Source organism: Carcharodon carcharias, chromosome 5 (genome assembly GCF_017639515.1).
Source record: "Carcharodon carcharias isolate sCarCar2 chromosome 5, sCarCar2.pri, whole genome shotgun sequence".
Classification (NCBI taxonomy): Eukaryota; Metazoa; Chordata; class Chondrichthyes; order Lamniformes; family Lamnidae; genus Carcharodon; species Carcharodon carcharias.
The window spans coordinates 81,284,631-81,297,311 of NC_054471.1; positions in this window are offsets into that span (position 1 = coordinate 81,284,631).

Consider the following 12,681-nt stretch of genomic DNA (forward strand, 5'->3'; position numbering starts at 1 on the left):
GCCCAGCATTGCACCCAGCATTGCGTCTATCATTGCGCCCAGCATTGTGTCTAGCATTCAGCTCAGCAATGCGCCTAGTATTTCGTCTAGCATTGAGCCCAGCATTGTGTGGGGCATTGCGCCCAGCACTGAACACAGCAAAATGTTTAGAATTGAGCCCTGCATTGTGCCCATTATTGTGTCTAGCATTGAGGCCAGCATTGTGTCTAGCACTGAGCCCAGTATTGAGACCAGCATGTCATGTAGCATTGAGCCCTGCATTGTGCCCCGCATGGTGTCTAGCATTGAGCCCAGCATTGTGTTTACCATTGAGCCCAGAATTGAGCCCAACGTTGTGTACAGCATTGAGCCCAAGCATGGAGCCCAGCATTGCCTCTAGTATTGAGGCCAGCATTTGCCTAGCATGGAGCGCAGCATTGCACCCTGCATTGTGTCTCGCATTGAGCCCATCATTGTGTCTAGCACTGAGACCAGTATTGAGACCAGCATTGCATGTAGCATTGAGGCCTGCTTTGCACCCCGCATTGTGCCGAGCATTGAGCCCAGCAATATATCTACCATTGGGCCCAGAATAAGCCTAGCATTGTGTCTAGCATTGAGCCCAGCATTGAGCCCAGTATTGTGTACAGCATTGAGCCCAGCATTGTGCCTAGCATTGAGCCAAGCATTGAGCTCAGCATTGCCTCTAGTATTGAGGCCAGCATTGAGGCCAGCATTGTGTCAAGCATTTAGTACTGCTTTGTGACTAGCATTGAGCCCAGCATTGCGCCCATCATTGAGCTCAGCAATGTGTTTAGCATTGCGTATATCATTCAGCCCATCATTGTGTCTAGCATTGAGCCCAGCATTGTTTCCAGCATTGTGTGTACCTCTGAGCCGAGCTTTGAGCCCAGCATTGCTTCTAGCATTGAGCCCATCCACATGTCTAGCTTTGAGCCCAGCAATGAGCCCTGCATTTTGCATAGCATTGAGCCCAGCATTGATCCCAGCATTGTGTCCAGCATTGAGCACAGCATTGTGTCTAACATTCAGGCAAGCATGGAGCCCAGCATTGCATCTAGCTTTGAGCCCAGCATTATGTCTTGCATTGAGTCCAGCATTGCGTCCGGCATTGCGTCTAGCATTGAGCCCAGCATTTTGTCTAGCATTGAGCCCAGCATTTTGTCTAGCATTGAGCACAGCATTGTGTCTAACATTCAAGCAAGCATTGAGCCCAGCATTGCATCTAGATTTGAGCCCAGCATTGTGTCCAGCATTGAGCCCAGCATTGAGCCCAGCATTCCATCTAGCTATGAGCCCAACATTGAGCCCTGCATTGCATCTAGTATTGCGTCTAGCTTTGAGCACAGCATTGAGCACAGCATTCTGTCTTGCATTCAGCACAGCATTGTGTCTAGTATTGAGCGCAGCATTACATCTCGCATTGCGCCCAGCATTGAATACAGCATTGCGTCTAGAATTGAGCCCAGCATTGCGTCTACCTTTGCACCCAGCATTGAGCCATGCAATGCGTCTAGCATTAGGCTGGCATTGAGCCCAGCATTGAGCCCAGCATTGTGCCCAGCACTGAGCCCAGTATTGAGACCAGCATGTCGTGTAGTACTGAGCCCTGCATTGTGCCCTGCATGGTGTCTAGCATTGAGCCCAGCAATGTGTCTACCATTGGGCCCAGAATTGAGCCCAGCATTACATCTCGCATTGCGCCCAGCATTGAATACAGCATTGCATCTAGCATTGAGCCCAGCATTGCGTCTAGCATTGAGCCCAGCATTGTGTCTAGCCTTGAGCCAAGCATTGAGCACAGCATTGCGTTTAGTATTGAGGCCAGCATTGAGGCCAGCATTGTGCCTAGCATGGAGCCCAGCATTGAGCCCAGCATTGTGTCTAGCATTGCGCCCAGCATTGAGTCAAGCATTAAGTCCAGCATTGTGTCAAGCATTAAGTCCAGCATTGTGTCCAGCATTGAGCCCAGCATTGTGTCTAGCATTGCGCTCAGCATTGTGTCAAACATTAAGTCCAGCATTGTGTCTAGCTTTGAGCCCAGCATTGTGTTTAGCATTGAGCTCAACAATGCGCCTGGTATTTCGTCTAGCATTGAGCCCAGCATTGTGTTGGGCATTGAGCCCAGCAAAATGTTTAGAATTGAGCCCTGCATTGCGCCCAGCATTGTGTCCAGCATTGAGCCCAGCATTGTATCTAGCACTGAGCCCAGTATTGAGTCCAGCATTGCGTGTAGCATTGATCCCAGCATAGCTTCTAGTATTGAGGGCAGCATTGAGGCCAGCATTGTGTCTAGCATTAAGATCAGCATTGTGTCGAGCATTGTGCCCAGCATTGAGCCCAGCAATATGTCTACCATTGAACCCTGCATTGCACCCAGCATTGTCTAGCATTGAGCCCCAGCATTATGTCTAGCGCTGAGCCCAGCAATGTGTCTATCATTGGGCCCAGAATTGAGCCCAACAATGAGTACAGCATTGAGCCAGCGTTGTGTCTTGCATTGAGCCAAGAATTGAGCCCAGCATTGCCTCTAGTATTGAGGCCAGTATTGAGGTCAGCATTTGCCTAGCATGGAGCCCAGCATTGCACCCTGCATTGTGTCTCACATTGAGCCCATCATTGTGTCTAGCACTGAGACCAGTATTGAGACCAGCATTGCGCTGAGCATTGAGCCTTGCATTGCGCCCTACATTGTGTCTAGCATTGAGCCCAGCATTGAGCCCAGCATTGTGCACAGCATTGAGCACAGCATTGTGTCTAGCATTGCGCCCAGCATTGAGCCCAGCATTGTGCACAGCATTGAGCACAGCATTGTGTCTAGCATTGAGCCAAGCATTGAGCTCAGCATTGCATTTAGTATTGAGGCCAGCATTGAGGCCAGCATTGTGCCTAGCATGGAGCCCAGCATTGAGCGCAGCATTGTGTCTAGCATTGCACCCAGCATTGTTTCAAGCATTAAGTACAGCTTTGTGTCTAGCATTGAGCCCAGCATTGTGCCCATCATTGAGCTCAGCAATGTGTTTAACATTGCGTATATCATTCAGCCCATCATTGTGTCTAGCCTTGAGCCCAGCATTGTTCCCAGCATTGTGTGTAGCTCTGAGCCGAGCATTGAGCCCAGCATTGCTTCTAGCATTGAGCCCATCCACGTGTCTAGCTTTGAGCCCAGCAATGAGCCCCACATTTTGTATAGCATTGAGCCCAGCATTGATCCCAGCATTGTGTCCAGCATTGAGCACAGCATTGTGTCTAACATTCAGGCAAGCATGGAGCCCAGCATTGCATCTGGCTTTGGGCCCAGCATTGTGTCTCACATTGAGTCCAGCATTGCGTCCAGCATTGCGTCTAGCATTGAGCCCAGCATTGTGTCTAGCACTGAGCCCAGCATTGTGTCTATCACTGAGCCCAGTATTGAGACCAGTATGTCGTGTAGCATTAAGCCCTGCATTGTGCCCCGCATTGTGTCTAGCATTGAGCCCAGCAATGTGTCTACCATTGGGCACAGATTTGAGCCTAGCATTGTGTCGAGTATTGAGCCCAGCATTGAGCCCAGCTTTGCGTACAGCATTGATCCCAGCATTGTGTCTGGCATCGAGCCAAGCATTGAGCACATCTTTTCTTTTAGTCTTGAGGCCAGTATTGAGGCCAGCATTGAGGCCAGCATTGTGTCAAGCATTTAGTACTGCTTTGTGACTAGCATTGAGCCCAGCATTGCGCCCATCATTGAGCTCAGCAATGTGTTTAGCATTGCGTATATCATTCAGCCCATCATTGTGTCTAGCATTGAGCCCAGCATTGTTTCCAGCATTGTGTGTACCTCTGAGCCGAGCTTTGAGCCCAGCATTGCTTCTAGCATTGAGCCCATCCACATGTCTAGCTTTGAGCCCAGCAATGAGCCCTGCATTTTGCATAGCATTGAGCCCAGCATTGATCCCAGCATTGTGTCCAGCATTGAGCACAGCATTGTGTCTAACATTCAGGCAAGCATGGAGCCCAGCATTGCATCTAGCTTTGAGCTCAGCATTATGTCTTTCAATGAGTCCAACATTGCATCCGGCATTGCGTCTAGCATTGAGCCCAGTATTTTGTCTAGCATTGAGCACAGCATTGTGTCCAACATTCAAGCAAGCATTGAGCTCAGCATTGCATCTAGATTTGAGCCCAGCATTGTGTCTCGCATTGAGTCCAGCATTGTGTCCAGCATTGAGCCCAGCATTGAGCCCAGCATTCCATCTAGCATTGAGCCCAACATTGAGCCCTGCATTGCATCTAGTATTGCGTCTAGCTTTGAGCACAGCATTGAGCACAGCATTCTGTCTTGCATTCAGCCCAGCATTGTGTCTAGTATTGAGCGCAGCATTACATCTCGCATTGCACCCAGCATTGAATACAGCATTGCGTCTAGCATTGAGCCCAGCATGGCGTCTACCTTTGCGCCCAGCATTGAGCCATGCAATGCGTCTAGCATTAGGCTGGCATTGAGCCCAGCATTGAGCCCAGCATTGTGCCCAGCACTGAGCCCAGTATTGAGACCAGCATGTCGTGTAGTACTGAGCCCTGCATTGTGCCCCGCATGGTGTCTAGCATTGAGCCCAGCAATGTGTCTACCATTGGGCCCAGAATTGAGCCCAGCATTACATCTCGCATTGCGCCCAGCATTGAATACAGCATTGCATCTAGCATTGAGCCCAGCATTGCGTCTAGCATTGAGCCCAGCATTGCGTCTAGCATTGAGCCCAGCATTGTGTCTAGCCTCGAGCCAAGCATTAAGCACAGCATTGTGTTTAGTATTGAGGCCAGCATTGTGCCTAGCATGGAGCCCAGCATTGAGCCCAGCATTGTGTCTAGCATTGCGCCCAGCATTGAGTCAAGCATTAAGTCCAGCGTTGTGTCAAGCACTAAGTCCAGCATTGTGTCCGGCATTGAGCCCAGCATTGTGTCTAGCATTGCGCTCAGCATTGTGTCAAACATTAAGTCCAGCATTGTGTCTAGCTTTGAGCCCAGCATTGTGTTTAGCATTGAGCTCAACAATGCGCCTGGTATTTCGTCTAGCATTGAGCCCAGCATTGTGTCGGGCATTGAGCCCAGCAAAATGTTTAGAATTGAGCCCTGCATTGCGCCCAGCATTGTGTCCAGCATTGAGCCCAGCATTGTATCTAGCACTGAGCCCAGTATTGAGTCCAGCATTGCGTGTCGCATTGATCCCAGCATAGCTTCTAGTATCGAGGGCAGCATTGAGGCCAGCATTGTGTCTAGCATTAAGATCAGCATTGTGTCGAGCATTGTGCCCAGCATTGAGCCCAGCAATATGTCTACCATTGAGCCCTGCATTGCACCCAGCATTGTCTAGCATTGAGCCCTAGCATTATGTCTAGCGCTGAGCCCAGCAATGTGTCTATCATTGGGCCCAGAATTGAGCCCAACAATGAGTACAGCATTGAGCCAGCGTTGTGTCTTGCATTGAGCCAAGAATTGAGCCCAGCATTGCCTCTCGTATTGAGGCCAGCATTGAGGTCAGCATTTGCCTAGCATGGAGCCCAGCATTGCACCCTGCATTGTGTCTCACATTGAGCCCATCATTGTGTCTAGCACTGAGACCAGTATTGAGACCAGCATTGCGCTGAGCATTGAGCCTTGCATTGCGCCCCACATTGTGTCTAGCATTGAGCCCAGCATTGAGCCCAGCATTGTGCACAGCATTGAGCACAGCATTGTGTCTAGCATTGAGCCAAGCATTGAGCTCAGCATTGCATCTAGTATTGAGGCCAGCATTGAGGCCAGCATTGTGCCTAGCATGGAGCCCAGCATTGAGCGCAGCATTGTGTCTAGCATTGCGCCCAGCATTGAGCCCCGCATTGTATCTAGCATTGAGCCCAGCATTTTGTCTACCATTGAGACAAGCATGGAGTCGAGCATTGCATCTAGCTTTGAGCCCAGCATTGCGTCTTGCATTGAAACCAGCGTTGAGCCCAGCATTGTGTCTAGCATTGAGCCCAACATTACGTCTTGTATTGTGTTTATCATTGAGCCCATCATTTTGTCCAGCATTGAACCCCGCATTGTGTCTATCAATGAGCCCAGCATTGAACCCATCATTGTGTCTAGCTTAGAGCCCAGCATTGAGACCAGCATTGCCTCCAGTATTGAGCCCAGCTTTGAGGCCAGCATTGTGCCTAGCATTGATGTCGGCATTGTGCCTAGCAATGAGAATAGCATTGAGCCAAGCATTATGTCTAGCATTGCGCCCCGCATTGTGTCAATCATTAAGTCCAGAACTGAAGCCAGCGTTTTGTTTAGCATGGAGCCCAGCATTGCGTCTAGCTTTGAGCAACAGCATTGAGCTGAGCATTGCGTCTACATTGAGCCAAGCGTTGAGCTCAGCATTGCCTCTAGTATTGAGGCCAGCATTGAGGCCAGCATTGTGCCCAGCATGGAGACCAGCATTGAGCCCAGCATTGTGTCAAGCATTTAGTACAGCTTTGTGTCTAGAATTGAGCCCAGCATTGCGCCCATCTTTGAGCTCAGCAATGTGTTTAGCATTGCGTATATCATTCAGCCCATCACTGTGTCTAGCATTGAGCCCAGCATTGTTCCCAGCATTGTGTGTACCTCTGAGCTGAGCATTGAGACCAGCATTGCTTCTAGCATTGAGCCCATCCACGTGTTTAGCTTTGAGCCCAGCAATGAGCCCTGCATTTTGTCCAGCATTGAGCCCAGCATTGATCCCAGCATTGTGTTGTGCATTGAGCACAGCATTGTGTCCAACATTCAAGCAAGCATGGAGCCCAGCATTGCATCTAGCTTTGAGCCCAGCATTGTGTCTTGCATTGAGTCCAGCACTGCGTCCAGCATTGCGTCTAGCATTGAGCCCAGCATTGTGTCTAGCATTGAGCCCAGCATTGAGCCCAGCATTCCATCTAGCATTGAGCCCAACATTGAGACCTGCATTGCATCTAGCATTGCGTCTAGCTTTGAGCACAGCATTGAGCTAAGCATTCTGTCTTGCATTGAGCCCAGCATTGCATCTAGCTTTGAGCCCAGCATTGAACCCAGCATTGTGCCCAGCACTGAGCCGAGTATTGAGACCAGCATGTTGTGTAGCATTGAGCCCTGCATTGTTACCCGCATGGTGACTAGCATTGAGCCCAGCAATGTGTCTACCATTGGGCCCAGAATTGAGCCCAGCATTACATCTCGCATTGCACCCAGCATTGAATACCGCATTGCGTCTAGAATTGAGCCCAGCGTTGCTTCTACCTTTGCGCCCAGCATTGAGCCATGCAATGCGTCTAGCATTAGGCTGGTATTGAGCCCAGCATTGTGCCCAGCACTGTGCCCAGTATTGAGACTAGCATGTCGTGTAGTATTGAGACCTGCATTGTGCCCCGCATGGTGTCTAGCATTGAGCCCAGCAATGTGTCTATCATTGGGCCCAGAATTGAGCCCAGCATTACATCTCGCATTGCGCCCAGCATTGAATACAGCATTGCATCTAGCATTGAGCCCAGCATTGCGTCTAGCATTGAGCCCAGCATTGTGCCTAGCATGGAGCCCAGCATTGAGCCCAGCATTGTGTCTAGCAATGTGCCCAGCATTGTGTTAAGCATTAAGTCCAGCATTGTGTCAAGCATTAAGTCCAGCATTGTGTCCAGAATTGAGCCCAGCATTGTGTCTAGCATTGAGCTCAGCATTGAGCCCAGCATTCCATTTAGCATTGAGCCCAACATTGAGCCCTGCATTGCATCTAGCATTGCGTTGATCTTTGAGCACAGCATTGAGCACGGCATTGCGTCTAGTATTGAGCCCAGCAATTACATCTAGCATTGCTCCAAGCATTGAATACAGCATTGCATCTAGCATTGAGCCCAGCATTGCATCTAGCTTTGAGCCCAGCATTTAGCCATGCAATGCATCTAGCATTAGGCCAGCATTGAGCCCAGGATTGAGTCTAGCATTGAGCCCAACATTGAGCCTAGCATTGCGGCTAGCATTGAGCCCAGCATTGCATATAGCATTGAGCCCTGCATTGCATCTAGCATTGCGTCTATCTTTGAGCACAGCGTTGTATCAAGCATTGCGCCCAGCATCGTGTCAAGCATTAAGTCCAGCATTGTACTCAGCATTGCGTCTAGCATTGATCCCAGCATTGAGCTGAGCATTACGACTATCATTGAGCCCAGCAGTCAGTCTAGCCTTGAGCCCTGCATTGCATCAAGCATTGAGCCCGGCATTGTGCCCAGCATTGTCCCTAGTATTGAGGCCAGCATTGAGGCCAGCATTGTGTCTGGCATTGCGCCCAGCATTGTGTCAAACATTAAGTCCAGCATTGTGTCTAGCTTTGAGCCCAGCATTGTGTTTAGCATTGAGCTGAACAATGCGCCTGGTATTTCGTCTAGCATTGAGCCCAGCATTGTGTCGGGCATTGAGCCCAGCAAAATATTTAGAATTGAGCCCTGCATTGCGCCCAGCATTGAGCCCAGCATTGTACCTAGCACTGAGCCCAGTATTGAGTCCAGCATTGCGTGTAGCATTGATCCCAGCATTGCTTCTAGTATCGAGGGCAGCATTGAGGCCAGCATTGTGTCTAGCATTAAGTACAGCATTGTGTCGAGCATTGTGCCCAGCATTGAGCCCAGCAATATGTCTAACATTGAACCCTGCATTGCACCCAGCATTGTGTCTAGCATTGAGCCCCAGCATTATGTTTAGCGCTGAGCCCAGCAATGTGTCTATCATTGGGCCCAGAATTGAGCCCAACAATGTGTACAGCATTGAGCCAGCGTTGTGTCTTGCATTGAGCCAAGCATTGAGCCCAGCATTGCCTCTAGTATTGAGGCCAGCATTGTGGTCAGCATTTGCCTAGCATGGAGCCCAGCATTGCACCCTGCATTGTGTCTCACGTTGAGCCCATCATTATGTCTAGCACTGAGACCAGTATTGAGACCAGCATTGCGCTGAGCATTGAGCCTTGCATTGCGCCCCACATTGTGTCTAACATTGAACCCTGCATTGCACCCAGCATTGTGTCTAGCATTGAGCCCCAGCATTATGTTTAGCGCTGAGCCCAGCAATGTGTCTATCATTGCGCCCCAGCATTGAGCCCAGCATTGTGTACAGCATTGAGCACAGCGTTGTGTCTAGCATTGAGCCAAGCATTGAGCTCAGCATTGCATCTAGTATTGAGGCCAGCATTGAGGCCAGCATTGTGCCTAGCATGGAGCCCAGCATTGAGCGCAGCATTGTGTCTAGCATTGCACCCAGCATTGTTTCAAGGATTAAGTACAGCTTTGTGTCTAGCATTGAGCCCAACACTGAGCCCAGCTTTGTGTACAGCATTGATCCCAGCATTGTGTCTAGCATTGAGCCAAGCATTGAGCTCAGCATTGCATCTAGTATTGAGGCCAGCATTGAGGCCAGCATTGTGCCTAGCATGGAGCACAGCATTGAGCCCAGCATTGTGTCTAGCATTGCGCCAAGCATTGTGTCCAGCATTGAGCTCAGCAATGTGTTTAGCATTGCATATTTCATTCAGCCCATCATTGTGTCTAGCACTGAGCCCAGCATTTTTCCCAGCATTGTGTCTAGCTCTGAGCCCAGCAATTCGCCCAGCATTGCGTCTAGCATTGAGCCCATCCATGTGTCTAGCATTGAGCCCCGCATTGAGCCCAGCATTGTGTCCAGCATTGAGCACAGCATCGTGTCTACCATTCAGGCAAGCATGGAGACCAGCATTGCATCTAGCATTGAACCCAGCATTGTGTCTAGCGTTGAGCCCATCATTCTTTCTTGCATTGAGCCCAGCATTGCGCCCAGCATTGCGTCTAGCATTGAGCCTAGTATTGTGTCCAGCGTTGAGCCCAGCATCACGTCTCAAATGTGCCCAGCATTGAGAACAGCATTACGTCTGGCATTGAGCCCAGCATTGCGTCTTGCTTTGAGCCCGGCATTGAACAATGCAATGCCTCTAGGCTTAGGCCAGCATTGAGCCCAACATTGTCTCTAGCATTGAGCCCAGCACTGAGCTCAGCGTTGCATCTAGCATTGAGCCCAGCATTGCATCTCGCATTGAGCCCAGCTTTGTGTACAGCATTGCGCCCAGCATTGTATCTAGCTTTGATCCCAGCATTGAGCACAGCATTGCCTCCCGTATTGATGCCAGCATTGAGCCCAGCATTGTGTCTTGCAATGCACCCAGCATTGTGTCAAGCATTAAGTCTAGCATTGTGCCTAGCATTGAGCCCAGCATTGTGTCTACCATTAAGGCAAACATGGAGGCCAGCATTGCATCTAGCTTTGAGCCCAGCATTGTGTCTTGCATTGAACCCAGCATTGCGTCTAGCATTGAGCCCAGCATTGCATATCGCATTGAGCCCAGCTTTGTGTACAGCATTGCGCCCAGCATTGTATCTAGCTTTGATCCCAGCATTGAGCACAGCATTGCCTCCCGTATTGATGCCAGCATTGAGCCCAGCATTGTGTCTTGCAATGCACCCAGCATTGTGTCAAGCATTAAGTCTAGCATTGTGCCTAGCATTGAGCCCAGCATTGTGTCTACCATTAAGGCAAACATGGAGGCCAGCATTGCATCTAGCTTTGAGCCCAGCATTGTGTCTTGCATTTAACCCAGCATTGCACACAGCATTGCGTCTAGTATTGAGCCCAGCATTGAGCCCAGCTTTGTGTACAGAATTGCTCCCAGCATTGTGTCTAGCATTGTGACCAGCATTGAGCACAGCATTGCCTCTAATTTTGAAGCCAGCATTGTGTCTTGCAATGCACCCAGCATTGTGTTAGGCATTAAATCTAGCATTGTGCCTAGCTTTGAGCCAAGCATTGCGCCCAGCATTGCATCTAGCAGTAAGCCCAGCATTGTGTCTAGCATTGAGCTCAGCAATGCATCTAGCATTGCGTGTATCATTGAGCCCAGCATTGTGTCTCCCATTGAGCCCAGAATTGAGCCCAGTATTTTGCCTAGCATTGATGCCAGCATTGTGCCTAGCATTGATGTCACTATTGTGCCTAGCATTGAGAACAGCATTGTGCCCAGCATTTTGTCTAGCTTTGAGCCCAGCATTGAGCCCAGCAATATGTCTAGCATTGATCACTGCATTGCGCCCAGCATTGTTTCTAGCACTGAGCCCAGCATTGTGTCTAGTATTGAGCCCAGCATTACTTGTCGCATTGCGTATATCATTGAGCCCATCATTCTGTCCTGCATTGAGCCCCGCATTGTGTCTAGCGTTGAGCCCAGCATTGAACCAATCAATGAGTCTGGCATAGAGCCGAGGATTGAGACCAGCATTGCCTTCGGTATTGAGCCGAGAATTGAGGCTGGCCTAGTGCCTACCATTGATGCCAGCATTGTGCCTACCATTGAGAACAGCATTGAGCCCAGCATTGTGTCAATCATTAAGTCCAAAATTGAGGCCAGCTTTGTGTTTAGCATGCAGCCCAGCATTGCGCCTAGCTTTGAGCCCTGCAATGCATCGAGCACTGCATCTAGCATTAAGCCAGCATTGAGCCCAGCATTGTCTCTAGCATTGAGCCCAGCATTGAACCCAGCATTCCATCTAGCATTGAGCCCAGCATTGCATATAGCATTGAGCCCAGCATTGAGCCCTGCATTGCATCTAGCATTGAGCCCAGCATTGAGCTGAGCATTACGTCTATCATTGAGGCCAGCAGTGAGTCTAGCATTGAGCCCTGCATTGCATCGAGCATTGAGCCCAGCATTGTGTCCCTCACTGAGCCCAGCAGTGTCAAACATTAAGTCCAGCATTGTGTCTAGCTTTGAGACCAGCATTGTGCCTAGCATTGAGCACAGCATTGAGCCCAGTAAGGGGTCTAGCATTGAACCCTGCATTGCAGCCAGCATTGTGTCTAGCATTGAGCCCAGCATTGTGTCTAGTTCTGAGCCCAGTATTGAGACCGGTATTGCGTGTAGCATTGAGCCCAGCATTGCCTTTAGTATTGAGGCCAGCATTGCGCCCAACATTGTGTCAAGCATTAAGTTCAGCATTGTACCCAGCATTGCATCTCACATTGAGCACAGCATTGAGCTGAGCATTACGTCTATCATTGAGGGCAGCAGTGAGTCTAGCATTGAGCCCTGCATTGCATCGAGCATTGAGCCCAGCATTGTGTCCAGCATTGAGCCCAGCATTGTGTCTAGCATTGAGCTCAGCAATGCGCCTAGCCTTGCGTCTAGCATTGGGCACAGCATTGAGCCCAGTAATATGTCTAGCATTGAACCCTGCATTGCACCCTGCATTGTGCCTAGCATTGAGAACAGCATTGAGCCCAGCATTGTGTCTAGCATTGCACCCAGCATTGAGTCAATCATTAAGTCCAGAATTGAGGCTAGCTTTGTGTTTAGCATGGAGCCCAGCATTGCGTCTAGCTTTGAGCCACAGCTTTGAGCTGAGCATTGCATCTAGCATTGAGCCCAGCAGTGAGTCCAGCATTGAGCCCTGCATTGAGCCCTGCTTTGCATCGAGCGTTGCTTCGAGCATTGAATCCAGCATTGCGCACAGCATTGCCTCTCGTATTAAGGCCAGTATTGAGGCCAGCATTGAACCCATCATTTTGTCTAGCATAAACCCAGCATTGAGACCAACATTGACTCCAGCATTGAGCCCTGCATTGAGCCCTGCTTTGTATCGAGCGTTGCTTCGAGCATTG